We start from the raw sequence: 14191 nt of genomic DNA, 5'->3' as shown, positions 1-14191 counted from the left end.
TGAAGAAAGCCCACAGATGAGTAACAAGAAGCTTGTATATTGAATTTTGCACATATTATATATAGAGAGATACTGTAATAATACTCTGATGTTTTCTTTTTGTATGCTGTTGTATAATTAGCTTTCAAAGTATAGTATAATTTGGTTTTAACACTTTAGGATTTAAGACTCACATTATCCCTTTTAGATTAGCCTTTTGTTACAGGAGAGAAAATTTTCACCTTAGCGAGTGTAGCTTCCTGAAGGTTAGTTTATATTAAAAACGCATCAAAATATAGAATATTACTTCATTTTTAAAAATAATAGCTCCAGAAAGAGAAGGGTCATTGTTTAATACTGTGCTTTAAAAATGGAGTGTGACATGCAAAGCAACAAATGATCCTCACACTCCCAGTAATTCCTCCCATTTACACCTGTGCTTCCACCTGCAATGTCAATGGGACACTGAGCAGACAAACACATATGTGCAAGAGAAACTGCAGGTTATTACCTACCTCATGCACAGCGTCAATTGGTTTATGGTATTTCAAGAGTTTAGCACATGGCTGCTGATATCATCAACAATGTCTGTGTGCAGACAGGAATATTAGGGAGAATGGGGAACCACATTGGCCAAGATGCAGTGGCTGTTAACTCACAAGCCTAAAGTCTTATCTAGATAGAAAGCTACATAGTTTTAAATATACTGGCATAAGAGCTCAGCTTGAATCTACATTCTTGTATTTCTGAACACAGTCATAATGCTTATAATGGTGCTTTGCAGGAGTATATTTATTCTTGTACAGAAAAGCAAGGAAATATATTGCTACAAAGCAACATCCATCAATACATGACATCCATACTGGTTTTTACACTATCAGTTTGCCAGTATATGTGTTATCCCCCCTGACTGAAACATAGTCAAGAACCAGGAAAGATCAGAGCTAAAAGTAGATAAGAAGATCTGTAAATAAAAGTCATCAGGAAATTTTAAAAGTTCGTATAAATTTCTTACATAAATTCCAAATTTCTAAAGCAATTGGCAGTGTCCTTTAAAATATATTTTGCTGTTTCCTGAAAATATCTGTGTGAATTATTAAAAACCGAATCTGCCAAAAACTTTCCTCCTAAAACCTGAACACCTTATGGGTGCTTGCTAAAATATTTATAAAGAGGGTCTACACATCAAGCTAGAATATCATACAGGTACTTGACTAGAAAAACAGATTATGGAAAGGAAGAAACCGAATACCAGCCAAAACTACTCTGTCATTGAAATAGCCTTGAGGTTTGGGTTTGTATTACAGGGCAGAATGTACTCCACTTTAAATATACATGTTTAGTAGCATGTAGTGTGTTTACTGCTTGCATTGCTACATTTAGACCTCTGAAATTTATGAACTTTGAAAAGCAACACTGAGTGGAGCAAGTGGAACAACAGAGGGTAATTTCAGTAGTGCTACATATGTATGCATCTTTAAGTCACTAATTCAGTCTTTTAAGGGTATTCAAAACAGTCTGTCACCAGAGTAGGAAGTAACATATTGATGATACAAAAGAAAGATCAGAGTTTGAATTCTTCACATTAGTTATTCTTTTTCTCGAGCAAGATATCTGGGATGGGGGGAACAGGCTGTATAGTGTATGAAACGTAGCAGCCCCTCTCTATCTTTCTATAATCTGATCCCTCAGAGAACGTCAGCAGCTGAGCTATAGCTCTTCAGACATTTCTGGTTAGAGACACTTCTGTATCTGACAGGACAATAACTAGACAGGTATATTGCATTTCAATGTGTCCATGTTGTAAAAGAATAACACTTCTAATATTCTACTAACATTTATCCTAACAGTTACAGTATAAACATTTTTCCTTATGTTTTCAAAGGGGTTTGGACTTGGACAGTGCTCAATCAGTCAAGTACTTTGGCTGAGTAAAATCCAGTCCTGTTTTGGGAGTGAAAGACAATCTCTTTGTATCATCTATGTACACACTGAAATAATTCAGTGAAACAGAACTACTTGGTGGGTCACTAGCCCTCAGCCAGCACAATTTTTGACAAAATGCATGTGACAAATGCATTTTTGTTCTGCATCAGGAATCTTCTATAGAGGTAAAGTCAGCACAGTTAAAGCAGTGCATCTAGCCATTTTCAGTATTTTTATTAATTTTTTTAAAAAGATACAAAATAGGAAGCAGAGCATAAGAAAAAGTTCAGGTTAAGCCGTGGAGCCTACAACAGTAGGTCTAACAATAAATGACTATGCACTTTGAAACTTGCAACTTGTATGTTGTATGGTACACTTTCCAAACAGGACTAGACATTGTAAATTAATTTATAATTCTGTAATTCAACTGAAATTATTATCACGGGTATATATGTTATCGTTTCTGTTACTTTTTAAGTTGCTACAAATACCTTGATTTTGTGTAATATTTTGTTTTCTGTGGATATAGAAAACTTTGCTTTTAACAAACAGGTATGCAGGTTTGTCACAACATCCCATAATGGTGCTAGGGATTAACTATCATAAATCACACTGTAATTGACAGCAGCAAAAAATGATCTGGATATAAGCTATTTCATGCGAGCAGCTCCTGATAAAACCAGTCACAAGCACTCAAGCATTAACTTAATATTTTTCATTGAACAGAGAGGATTACAACTCATCAGATATTTGATTAACACATGAAATTTCACCTTCCACTTTAAAGAAGGTGGCCTTTCTGTATTGCCTATTTGAATTGCCCCAATTTATATTATCTTTTTTTCTCTTGGGCCAGGTAATGACAATGCCAGTAAAGCTCTACTTAGATTATCAGTGCCAGTGCTGCCTGATTGACTACCTGACACCATGTGCTGCTACAAAAAAAGTACTAAAATGTGCAGAAGACTTCAGTTGTCTTTGGCAGCTCTAATACACGCTGAGAAAAATGCTTGATGAGTTCAAGGCCATGCTAGGCAAACTACCCCAGTAGCTATTCTGATGGCCCTGAAATACTAATTTCTTCTCAGCAGAGGGGTGTGCCTTTAAAGACGGAGAAATCTAGCTCAGACTTCTGTTCTGAATGTAAAATTATAAAAGTATATATAAACTAAAGGCAAAAAATATTTTTGGTCAAAATACTATGAGAGGCATAAGAGTAAAAAAATGGAGAAATTGATACAGTTAATTACTGAGTGCAGCTGTTTATAATGTCTGCTTGTGACTTTCTGCCTCATTTAAACATCTAAGATGATGGGTAGCAATTGATACCTTTTGGTGCTAACCTTTATGTTCTGGTGCTGAAGATACAGATTTTTTTTTTTAGTGGAAGATGGGGTTCTCTTCCAATATTACCATATGCACTCCAGTGTTTGTGAGATCTTTTTCAGCTAAGCATATAATTTACCACTAGGCCAGATCTCCTTTCGAAGTTCCTTTTTGTGGTTGTTTCAGGCTCTAATAAGAGTTTTATGTGCATCAGATAGGAAAATGTATTCGAGTTCAAAACCAAAACAAACAACACTCTCCCCTCATCACAACAGGAAAGTGCCCATGGAACAAATTATTGACAGAGTAAGACCTCTGACAGTCATGACTTCATATTGATGCTGAACAAGTTTTAGTGATTCCAGATCCTCTCTGTAGAAAATAAATGACTTCAGAAAATCTGGGCTTGACCTTGGACACTTATCCTTGGGATCTGTTCTCTGAGATCAGTTTGTTTCCCTCTGAATTTTAGATGAGTTGGATCAGGTCTCAGTGAAAATCATAGAAGGTTTAATATAACTTTTGCAGGAATTAAAAAGTTGGATTCCATGAGAGCTTTATGAACAGCAAAATTAGACTTCATGTGCCATCCGCTATCAACATTGGAAAATACCATGAGGCTCTGAAAGAGGAAACTTCCCAGGGCAGAACTGCTGTGTACCTCAGCTGTGACCTAACAGAACGAAATATATCTGTATCTATATCCACGTCTATGTCTATAGATAGATGGATCGATATGTCAATATATCTGTTAATATAGTCTCTCCGAAGACCAGGTTGAAAGCATGGATGCCCTCTTGTGGTCGAGAATGCTGCTATGTCGGCTTGATTACGTTGGAATCCAAGAGGTTTTAGGATTTTTTAAAAACAAATGCAAATTTAAATTTTTTGGCCTTGATTTTAAAGACACATGACTTAGTGTGTCTGTTTCCTTTGAGAAATGAGGTGCAGTGCATAACTCCTCCATTTCTTAGCTTTACGTGTTTTGTAAGTACGGAACTCAATCACAGTTGTATTTGCTGTTGGTTTCCTATTGTACAAAGTTTTATGACTATGAGGTAAAACAGAGGTATTCAGATGTCAGAAGAATTTTTAGAAGCATTAAATCAGATATAGTTCTTAAAAAACAGGGTGTGGAAACCCTCATTATGCAGATACTAAATTATAACAGTCTCTAATAAAATTTTAAAGGCCCAAATTACTGTTGCAATCTTCCCATAATTGCTGAGTTTTCAAGACAAAACTCTTGTTTTCCTTTTCTGGAATGAAATGATCTTGGAATCCAAGCACGAAGCATTTTTATGGTGCTTTTTAAAACTATGCAAAATAGGAAATTTTTATGCTCTGGTTCTCAGCTCATACATTGGTTTGATGGTCTCAAAGTGCACAAACCTTGTTTAAATTCATAAGTAGAATGTTGAACTTCTGACAATAGTAGCCTTAAATAACAACAGCCTTCTCAAACTGCCTTCTTTCAATAGGAAATAATTGAAAAATCAGGAAAAAAAAAGCAATGACCTATCTGACTAATTCAACAAACGGGCAACAGCCTATCTGGTTGATTCAAAAAATGATAAACAAAATTGATTACTATTGGTAATTCTAATACTTCCTTGCTGCTTATTCGTCATTTACCAAGTTTCCCTCAGGATAGAGTTATTTTCTGTTAGAGAAGATTTTTTGCTCATATTACAAGGCAATACATTTTTAAATTGACACAAGCCAGTGGAACAGATAGAAACTTTCGATTGTTATCCACACTCTACAGAGCCCTTCCGAGTGCGATGTGTGAGAAATCCAGATTGAAATGGCTGCAATTGAGTATTATCTCCTCGTCTTCTCCCAAAAGACAACATTCAGTGTGAAAAATGTTACAGGTTACATGTTTAGCTCACAAAAGGAATTGTCATTCAAATCACTGGGCTGTTCACGCTGCTAACTCACTACAGCTTCAATAGATCATCATGTAAGTCAGGAAGTATCTCAGATGTGATGTTTAAAGTAATAAAATTGTTCCTTAAGAGTGAATGGTAATATTGGAATCTAGTAGCTCTGAGGAGTTAAACAGCTTTGTTTCATGTAGGGTGCTCTTATGTAATTGAAATGGTGCTTAAAGGCAAGTTTCATTTAAGAAGCAAAAGATGCTGAGGATTGGCAAATTATTATATTTCTATGCTTTTTTATCTGAACCCATGTGAAAAAAAATGTTCAGAGTTTATAGAGTGAAATGCCCTTCCCCTCCTCTCATTATGTATTTTCATTTTTCTTGTTTAGATTTTTTGATAATTTTGTGGATGGGGTTGTATCTGGTTTTTTGGAGAAGAAAGCTTGTTGTCTAACACGTTTCAGTGACTTTATCAATGTATCATTTCTTTCATATCGTCATATGATGCTATATACATGTTATTCCTGAGATATAAATTTGTATCCCTGTTTCAACTTCTAATGCTATGAAATTATAAAGAAATGTACATCATTTTGATCTATTTTGTAACATCTATGCATTTAAATAAACAAGTAAAACTATCAATATTTACATTTGATGTTCTTCTGAGGCATTTTTTGTTGTTTCTTTTGTTGATTTGTTCCCTGAAGAAGAGGTTTTCAGGACAGATATAAACTGAATTTTAATTCAGTTTGAATATATTTATATAAGTGCATATGTTTTATACCTGAGCTGCATTACGTACTTGAAATACGTCTGCCTGTAACCACCTATATGGACAGGAGCCTGCGTTTTGGTATTGAGAGGCAGAACTCTTCATCAGAATTAGTGGTCAGGGGGTGTTTTCTTATGTTTCTTATGTTTCTTATGTTCCTCTGGCCAAGAGGAATAATCTGAACTGTAAACAAAGGAGATACCGTCAGAAAATGAGGGAGGTACAATGGTGAATTGGCCAAGTTCTCTTCCATGGAAGGAACCATGCTGCAGTCAGAAAAAGAGTAGGTCTTTGTTCCTGAATAACTGTTCTTCCTGCCAAGGTGGTACCAAAGCTGTAAAAGCTAGATTTGAAAACAAAAAACCCAGAAACTTAAATGTAAAAGAAAAAAGGAAGCTATATCATGAGGACAAGGAAGAACAGAGGGAGGAAGATAAAGCATTTTTAAAACGTTAAGACTTAGCATTGCAAAAGCTATTCAAACTCAATGTGTAAATCTTTTGTTCTCTTTGGTTTATCCTTCACAAGCTGGACACAACAAAAACTACTTTTCTTAAAATTCACCATGACACAAAGTTATTTTATATATAATTTATAGATTCAGCTAGGAGGACACAATCTCACAGAAACTAGGAAGGAATACAAAGAAGAGCAGATTCTTTCAGAATGCCACCATGCATTTTCTCTGGTATACTATTTTTTTGTTTAATGACATTCTATGATTTTTATCATACCTCTTTCTTATGTAGAAGTTCAAAGAAATTTGGAATTAATATTATCAATAATTATGAATAAATACAGCACAAACTGTTGGCAGTCTCTGGGCAATTGTAATAGGATTATGTCAAATGTCAGTATCTCACCAACAGTATTCAGTGCTGCTAGCCTCTTCCTGATCTGAGCCCAGTATTGTTTGGACTACAACAAAAAGAACAGTGGTTTTGCCTAATTTCTTATTTCTTGATGGACTTAGTTTTTTTCGTTTTCTCTCTTCCTATCTTGCTTCTCTCCCATCTTTCTCATCATCTATGAATTGATCTGCAGTTTTTGTAAAGTCAATGCTAAAGCACATCAATCCTCTATATTATTTTTCATTTTCTCTATGTTGTCCTTTTGTCTGGATCTGAGAATGGAACAGAACTGATCAGTGAAAATTCCCACTTAGTGCCCTGTCTGAGTCTCACAGTTTACTAATCATGGTTTCCACCTTGATTTGTCACCTACAGAAACCAGAACATGGAGAAGCTGATGTGTGTGTAGCTCTCACCGTGATATGGAGAGCAGATGTAGTTGGGGTGTGTGATCTCAGGTGTGGGAGCTTGAAAGCAGTCATGGAGTCCATCCACAGTTCAGTCAGCACGAGGTGCTGTAAGCTGTGATTTCAACAGGAGGAATGACATCGCTGTTGTCAGCAGACAGCAAGTCCACATGTTATTGTAGTACCATGGTTTGGTGTACATTTATGTTATTGCACAATGGTTATTGCCAGGCTGAGAACCCCTCATGTAAATTAGTAGATAGTGTTTTCTTTATTTTTTTGAGAAAATGTCTACCATGGCAACAGAGTATATGTCCACAGGGTGACAACCCCATATATCACAGATAGTCAATGGAGTATCCTAGCCATTTACAACCTAGGAGAGAGGGCAGACAACTTCCTTCTCATGAAATCATGCAGTGCCTGAGAGCCCTGTTAAACCAGGTTTTTGAATTTGCCTTAATCTCTAATTCTCCAATCCCTAGGGACTTTGACATCAGATATGTTAATTAGTTATAATTTGACTTTGTTTTTCCTGTTTGTTTTTTTTTCTTTCATGTTAGTAACACAATAAGCTGAAAATTATTTGGTCACCCAGACAGATTTTTTCTGTCCCTTAACATATTCCTTTATGTTTGACTGGGGGCCATTATAGTAATTGCATTCCTTACACATATGACAGGCCTTTACAGAAACATCATGAAAATATTTCATGGAAAACAACATAAATAGTTCTTAACAGATAATAGAGATATGTTTTCTCAACTTGGCAGTGCTTATAGCTTTTTTTACTTTGTGGGATTTCATCCTGAGCTCTAGCTCCATTGTTTTAAATCCCCTTTTCAGCTGAGGCAGGAGAGGTTTATTTGATTTTGTCTGTGAAATTTAGCACTGGACTTGCTCCACTGCATTCTTTTGTTAAAAAAATTTGAAAGTATGTCTGTAAGTCCAAAACTCACTGAGATCTTGGTCAATTTGCAGTCCATACCTCTGCAGCTACAGCCTTAGAGAGCTGTTTTACAGTATTTTGTAGACACTGGCAACACTGAGGTGACAGTAGTTTCAACCAGCAAGAACCTTGAATAATGGGAGTTTTTTCACCCAGATCACATCCAAAGTGACCTCTTTAACTGGATATATTGAAATTCACTTTATTAGCAATCATAGCATCCGAGTCTACACTTGACCATACTATTGTACTAGAACATAGAATAGAGCACAGAGAGACATGTGCTAATATCCATGTAGAAGGTGAATAAATAATTTGCATTATTTAAGTCAGTACCATTCTGTCTTCTAAACTTTTAATATCTCTGTGTCTGTTTAGTCACTGTAGGACCCTTGGCTTGCTGCTTTATTTGGATTTTATTTTGGCAACATTTTTTCTGCATCATTCTTCAAAGAGTGTTTGTATTTCCTCCTTGTTTGCAGGATCAGATGTGTTAATAAATTATTCATACTTACTGTGATCTACCTGCCATATCAACTTCTCTCCATCTTCCCTATTTTCATTACACAGATTTGATTTTTCCTTTTTTTATCTTTTCTCAAAATCTTCAGCTTTTTCCATAGCTGCATGAGCTTCTATTCATTCTCATTCTCCTCCCAGTAGAAAGCGTACTGTTTAGTATGCTGTATACCACCAACATTTTCTATTTTCCAATGAAAAACATATGTGCCAAACATAACTGAGATGGCAGTCTGCAAAAAACAGTGTCTCCCTATCGGTGTGTTGAATGTGCACAGACATGTGGGGTTTTTTCCTATGGGCAATGCCAGAATCCTGCTGATATATCAGCCATGGAAAAATATTTGTCACTAGCCATCTCCTGAAGGATTTTTCCCCTTGCAGGTAGTGGAAAATATTCCTCTTCTACATATCTGTTTGATTATTTTGGGTATGTCCAAAAGCAAAAATAAGCACACTGGTTTTTAGCGAGTGTGTTTATTTTATCCATTGTTCTAACTCCAGTGCAGTCACCTGAAGCTGTATACCACAATGTAATACCTGGGAACAGTATAGCTCAGTGAGCTGAGGGCAAGGAATGCTCCAAAAGTGGCTCAGAAACAGAAGATGTCTTTGACAGTCCTAGAATACTTTTATTTCCTTGCTGAACAAGGTCACATGGGCCCCGCAGCTGGACCTCATGATGACGTTGTGACATTTACATCTCCAGAGTCTGTTTCACTTCCTTCCATAAGCCATATCATCAAACTGTCACACCAAAGTAGCCTTGATGGTTGTATGACAGAGCTCCAGCTAAAGGTCTAAATGTAATTCCTATGGCAACTCAGGAATCATAGGTGGGAAACGTTTCATTGCTGGGACAGCCTGACTGGATAATGAACAGCAGTTAAGATCTTCCTCTCCTTTGAAAATAGTGTCAAATTCCTTACCTGCTTTACTTCTCTTCTTTCTAAAGCATGAACTTTCTTCATAAGACCAATGGAATGACATACTGTTAATTAAAAAAAAAATACAGTCTTTACTCAGTTTTTTATTACAGTTTCCATATTGCCATTATTTAGTCACCCAGGCATGTAATTCCTCTACTCTTTTGTGGGCATAAACTCAACCTGAACTGTATCCACTCATCTTCTATTACTTGTAGCTTCTCTGAGAAAAATGAGAGGAATATTTTAGGGAAAATCAAAGCTAACTTTTTAAATTATCTTTCCTTTTATTTGTATCCATTTATTATCTTTCCATGTCAATGTTTTAACTACAGTCTGCAATCATTGATATATGCATAGATTTTCAACTTTTCTGGCTCTTTTCAGCTTTTTATTCCTCCCATACAAGACATTTTAATTTCTTTTTATCTTTGTTCCACTCTCTTCTTCAGGTGTTTTCCAGAGGTTTATGGTGGACAATACAGCTTTTGATGCAGATAATTCCCCTCTCTCACAACCAGGTGAGACAAGATGACATCTTGCCCTCCAATGTCATCTCTCTTTTGTGTCACCTTTACAGTTTCTTGCTCATGCTCTGTGAATGCTGATATCATTGAACCATCTATATATTTGATAACCTTGTCCCTGCTGCTTGCAAAAGATCTTACATTTTTTTCTCTTTTTCTTCTCCTGAAATAGTATCTTAGTGTCTGTGGATGCTAATAACATCTTCACAGAGACCCATGTAATTGTACTTTCCAGGAAACTTTCCTCTTAAATACTGCCAGTTACATTCACGTACTGCTATACAGACATATAGCTATGGACTCAAACAGCAACCCTTTGAAGTCGAGAATCATGGACAGTGGGTCATCAGACCCAACTTCCATGCTCTAATGGGGTCATCCTAGAGCACACTGCACAGGATCACATCCAGATGGTTCTTGAATATCTCTAGCGAGGGAGACTCCACTACCATCCCCAGGAATGCAAGACTTCATCACATGTAATAGTAACTTGGGAAGACAAACACCATCACTCCCGACATCTGCCCTTTCCTCCTTCTTCCTCCAGTTCTAAATGCTCAGCACAACACCAAACAGTATGGAATATCCCTTTGATCAGTTGGGGTCAACCTCCCTGACTGTGTACCCTTCCAATTCCTTGTGCACCCCCAGCTGTTCCCTGGTGGGGTGGGGTGAGAAGCAGAAAAGGCCCCGATGCTGTGTAATCACTGATCAACAATAACAAAAACAACTATGTATTGTCAACATTGATTCCAGCACAAATCCAAAACATAGCCCCATACCAGCTACCATGAAGAAATTAACTATTCTAGCCAAAACCAGCACACAGACCATTTTAAGTATTATCACTTTTCCTAGTTAGAGAAGGAACTTCAAAGACACCTGCAAGCTTTATCCTTCTCCAAAAGGTACATAAGCAGATAACAAAGAGAGCTGGGTTACAAAAAAGAGAAAATACATCCGAAGAAACAAAATGCCAGCTGAATGAAACTAAGCAAATGGAAAATTTAATTTTAACTTAGAGTCTTCAGAAATTTCTACTTTAGCACATGCTGTTTATTCAAGTTTCTGTGCAATGAAGATGTCATACTGTGGAGCTCACTTTAAATATTTTTATTTCTGACATCTGCATTTACAGAAGAAATGGAGCTAGTCCTTAAACTGAAAAGGGCTTTTAGTCCTTTTTAAAGTAAAAAAGTAAAAAAGTATTTTATTAAAGTATTCCTATTTAAAATTAAAAGATTTGATTTGGATAAAAAATTAACTTCATTAGGGGCCTTTATTTTCTAAAGGTAAATAGTGTTGTTTTTTTATCTGGTGGTATCAGAAATTAGTTTCTCTCCCTCTAAATTCCTACAATTTTATTTTATTTATTCAACATATTTTCTCCAATTACATTTTAATTATCACTTTTAAAATATTTTCTTCTGCTTCGACTAGTGTTATGGTATATCCTTGTCAATATTAAGACAGTCTTTTGGAGTCTTCGCCAACCAGAAAATACTGGTTCTTCAAAGTGCAATAATTTTTTTTACTATTTATTTTCATATAAATTACGTGTTTTCAAAACAAGATTAATTAAATTAGTTTTAAGTAGTAGTTCAGAATGCTGTTTATATTATATGTATTTTCAAAATTTCTCACCATTCTATTAATAAAAATCTTATGCTCTCTCATAAAGAGTGAGAGGTATTGAAACACTAGTCCATGCACCATGTAGTAGAACACCTGGGTAAAAAGGCAAAATTCCCAAAAGTCACTTGTTTCTTTAAAGAGCTACTTAGACAGAATGTTCTAAGTACCTAAACCCAAGAAAGTGTTTAACAATCCTTTCTTTCTACCAACAACGTCAGCACATGCATAGAAGCAGAGCATCTTCACCTGTTTTCACTGGTGAAAAGAAAACTGAATTTTGACATCCCAAGTATCTAGGGCTAGAGCCTTCTTCCCAGGAAGAAACAGAGGGCTCAGAAGAGACACAGAGCATGGAGTTTGCTCCTTTTGCTGGCTAAGAAGAGAAAAAGAGGTTAAAATTGTTGCAGCAAGTGCTACTTCTACAAATCTTTAGGTTTTTTACATACAGGCTATTACTTGTTAGACAACCCATATGCGAAGTAGGAGCCTCAGGGTTACTTTCATACTTGTCTGGAGGGGATTCACACTTGCAGTAGACTCCCAAATAAAGAATTGTACTTGTGCTGAAGAGCACTGTTAAAAGGAAGGTAGGCAAGCAACAAGGAGCCACTGCTGCACAGCCAGGTGTGCAAGAGTCATGCAAGAGGCCCAAGGGAAAACAAAAGTGGTGGTTTGGACACCTAACTAGAAGAGCTACAATTCTTAACCCCTGCTCTCAGGACTGTGGCTGTTGTAGACAGTGATTTTGGCATGCAAAATGTCGAACATGATGTATTTATTTTTAAACGTAGAATGTAAATTGCATCATTTCAAGGGACACAGACTAAAACCCACTACCTGCTATGGAATAGTATGTGTCTTACCCGAGGGGACGGATATCACTTTATCTCTAAACCTTACACAGGCTGGGCAAGTCCCCTAAAGAACTAGGTAGAAGCCAACTTTGAAGTGTATGTTCACCTTATCAATTAATGCAGAAAAAATTCAAACCAGACATAAATCTTTTTAAACTTCATGACTGTGCTCTCTTTGGTGTTTTCTAAATTTAAAGTGAAGGAAAGCCTTATCAGACAATCATAGGTGTTACCCTACATAAAGGGTGAGGGAGGGAGGGAAGTGAGCTCCATAGTGCTAGGGTCACAGAAGGCCAGATTTTGTTACTTTTATTGCAATGGTGTCATTGAAAGGGTTACTGACTGTATTTAATGGAATTAATGGCAAAGTAAGATAATACAATGCTAGACAAAACAAAGACTGTGCTATTTATCTGTGCATGCAAAAGTATAAGCAGATCTGCACATATTCCTAAGCTTTCACATTTTTCATCCATGAAAAGTTTGGCAAACCTTAGCATTACTACAAGGAGTATATATCAATCCATAGAATTTACTTCATGATTTTTTTCCCCTGCACCTTAGCCAAGCCTCACCATGTGTGTGCACTAGAAACCCTTGACAAAAGCCAGCTGAGAGCTGAAATGTTGGGAATTTGCCCTCTTCACCTTTATGAATAAATCTTTCTTTAAAAGCAAGGAAAAAATCCTCTTGGCTTGGAATATCTCAGCGTGCTGACTGTGCACAAACCAAGGCTGGAATAATCATGCATTATTGTGATTTGTTTTTGTATTGCCTCCTTGTCATGTTTTAAAAAAAGAACACAAGTATTATAATTTCTTATTGCTTTGCACCAGGTGCTTGCCAGATAGTTAAGGAGGGTCAGCTGTTAACTTTCAGGAGGTGCCAGTGGAAGAAGTGATAAATATTTTTTAACCAATGCATTCAGAAACCTGTAACATTCCTGCAAGTAGTACAGCCTGTTCTTGCCCCAAGAAGGAGCACTAGGAAAGAACTGAATGCAGCTTTAACTGTCTTTTTAGAGAAGAGAAGAAAGGCAGCAAAACATGCACTATGCAATGAGCTAATTCTTTGTGAACCACCAGTGAGTGTTCTGCAAGCAACACTTTGAGAACCGTTTCTGTAAATTATGCCAAATGAAAGCATGGTCTGATAAACCCAAAGAAAATAGTTTTGTCTGTTTCTACCTACCCATAAGCTGTGCAATGAAAGCACTGATGGTCGTTCCACTGCTACCCTTGGCACCTAGGTTTATGAAAGCTATAGATACATGAAGAGAGTTTAGAGCAAAAAGAACCTGCCATTAGAAAATCTATGTGCAAGTCCTGTCAGTGTTGTCATTAAAGCAACTATTGCAACAGGATGATTTTGGTTTTCTTGCAGTTAAAACACAAATTCTCTTATTTGCCACTTAATTTATAGCATCAGCTAAGTTTTCTTCAGTTAGTGCAGATGCTTTAATAACCTGAGGTGTTCTTTCTTGTTCTATCCCATCCTTTAAATTAAATGGTTTTCAATTAAGCTCAACTCCATAGATCTGATCTGGCATTATCCCAGACAGGAAAGTTTGCCAGTAACTCCAGTGGAAGTTGGTTCAGCTCTGCACAACTGTGTGTGTCATGGAAGCACTGC

The sequence above is a fragment of the Neopelma chrysocephalum genome, unplaced genomic scaffold, assembly GCF_003984885.1.
Source record: "Neopelma chrysocephalum unplaced genomic scaffold, ASM398488v2 Primary Assembly neopelma1_22, whole genome shotgun sequence".
NCBI classification, from domain to species: domain Eukaryota; kingdom Metazoa; phylum Chordata; class Aves; order Passeriformes; family Pipridae; genus Neopelma; species Neopelma chrysocephalum.
The sequence above is the reverse complement of the archived record's forward strand: the minus strand, read 5'-3'. Positions refer to the sequence as shown.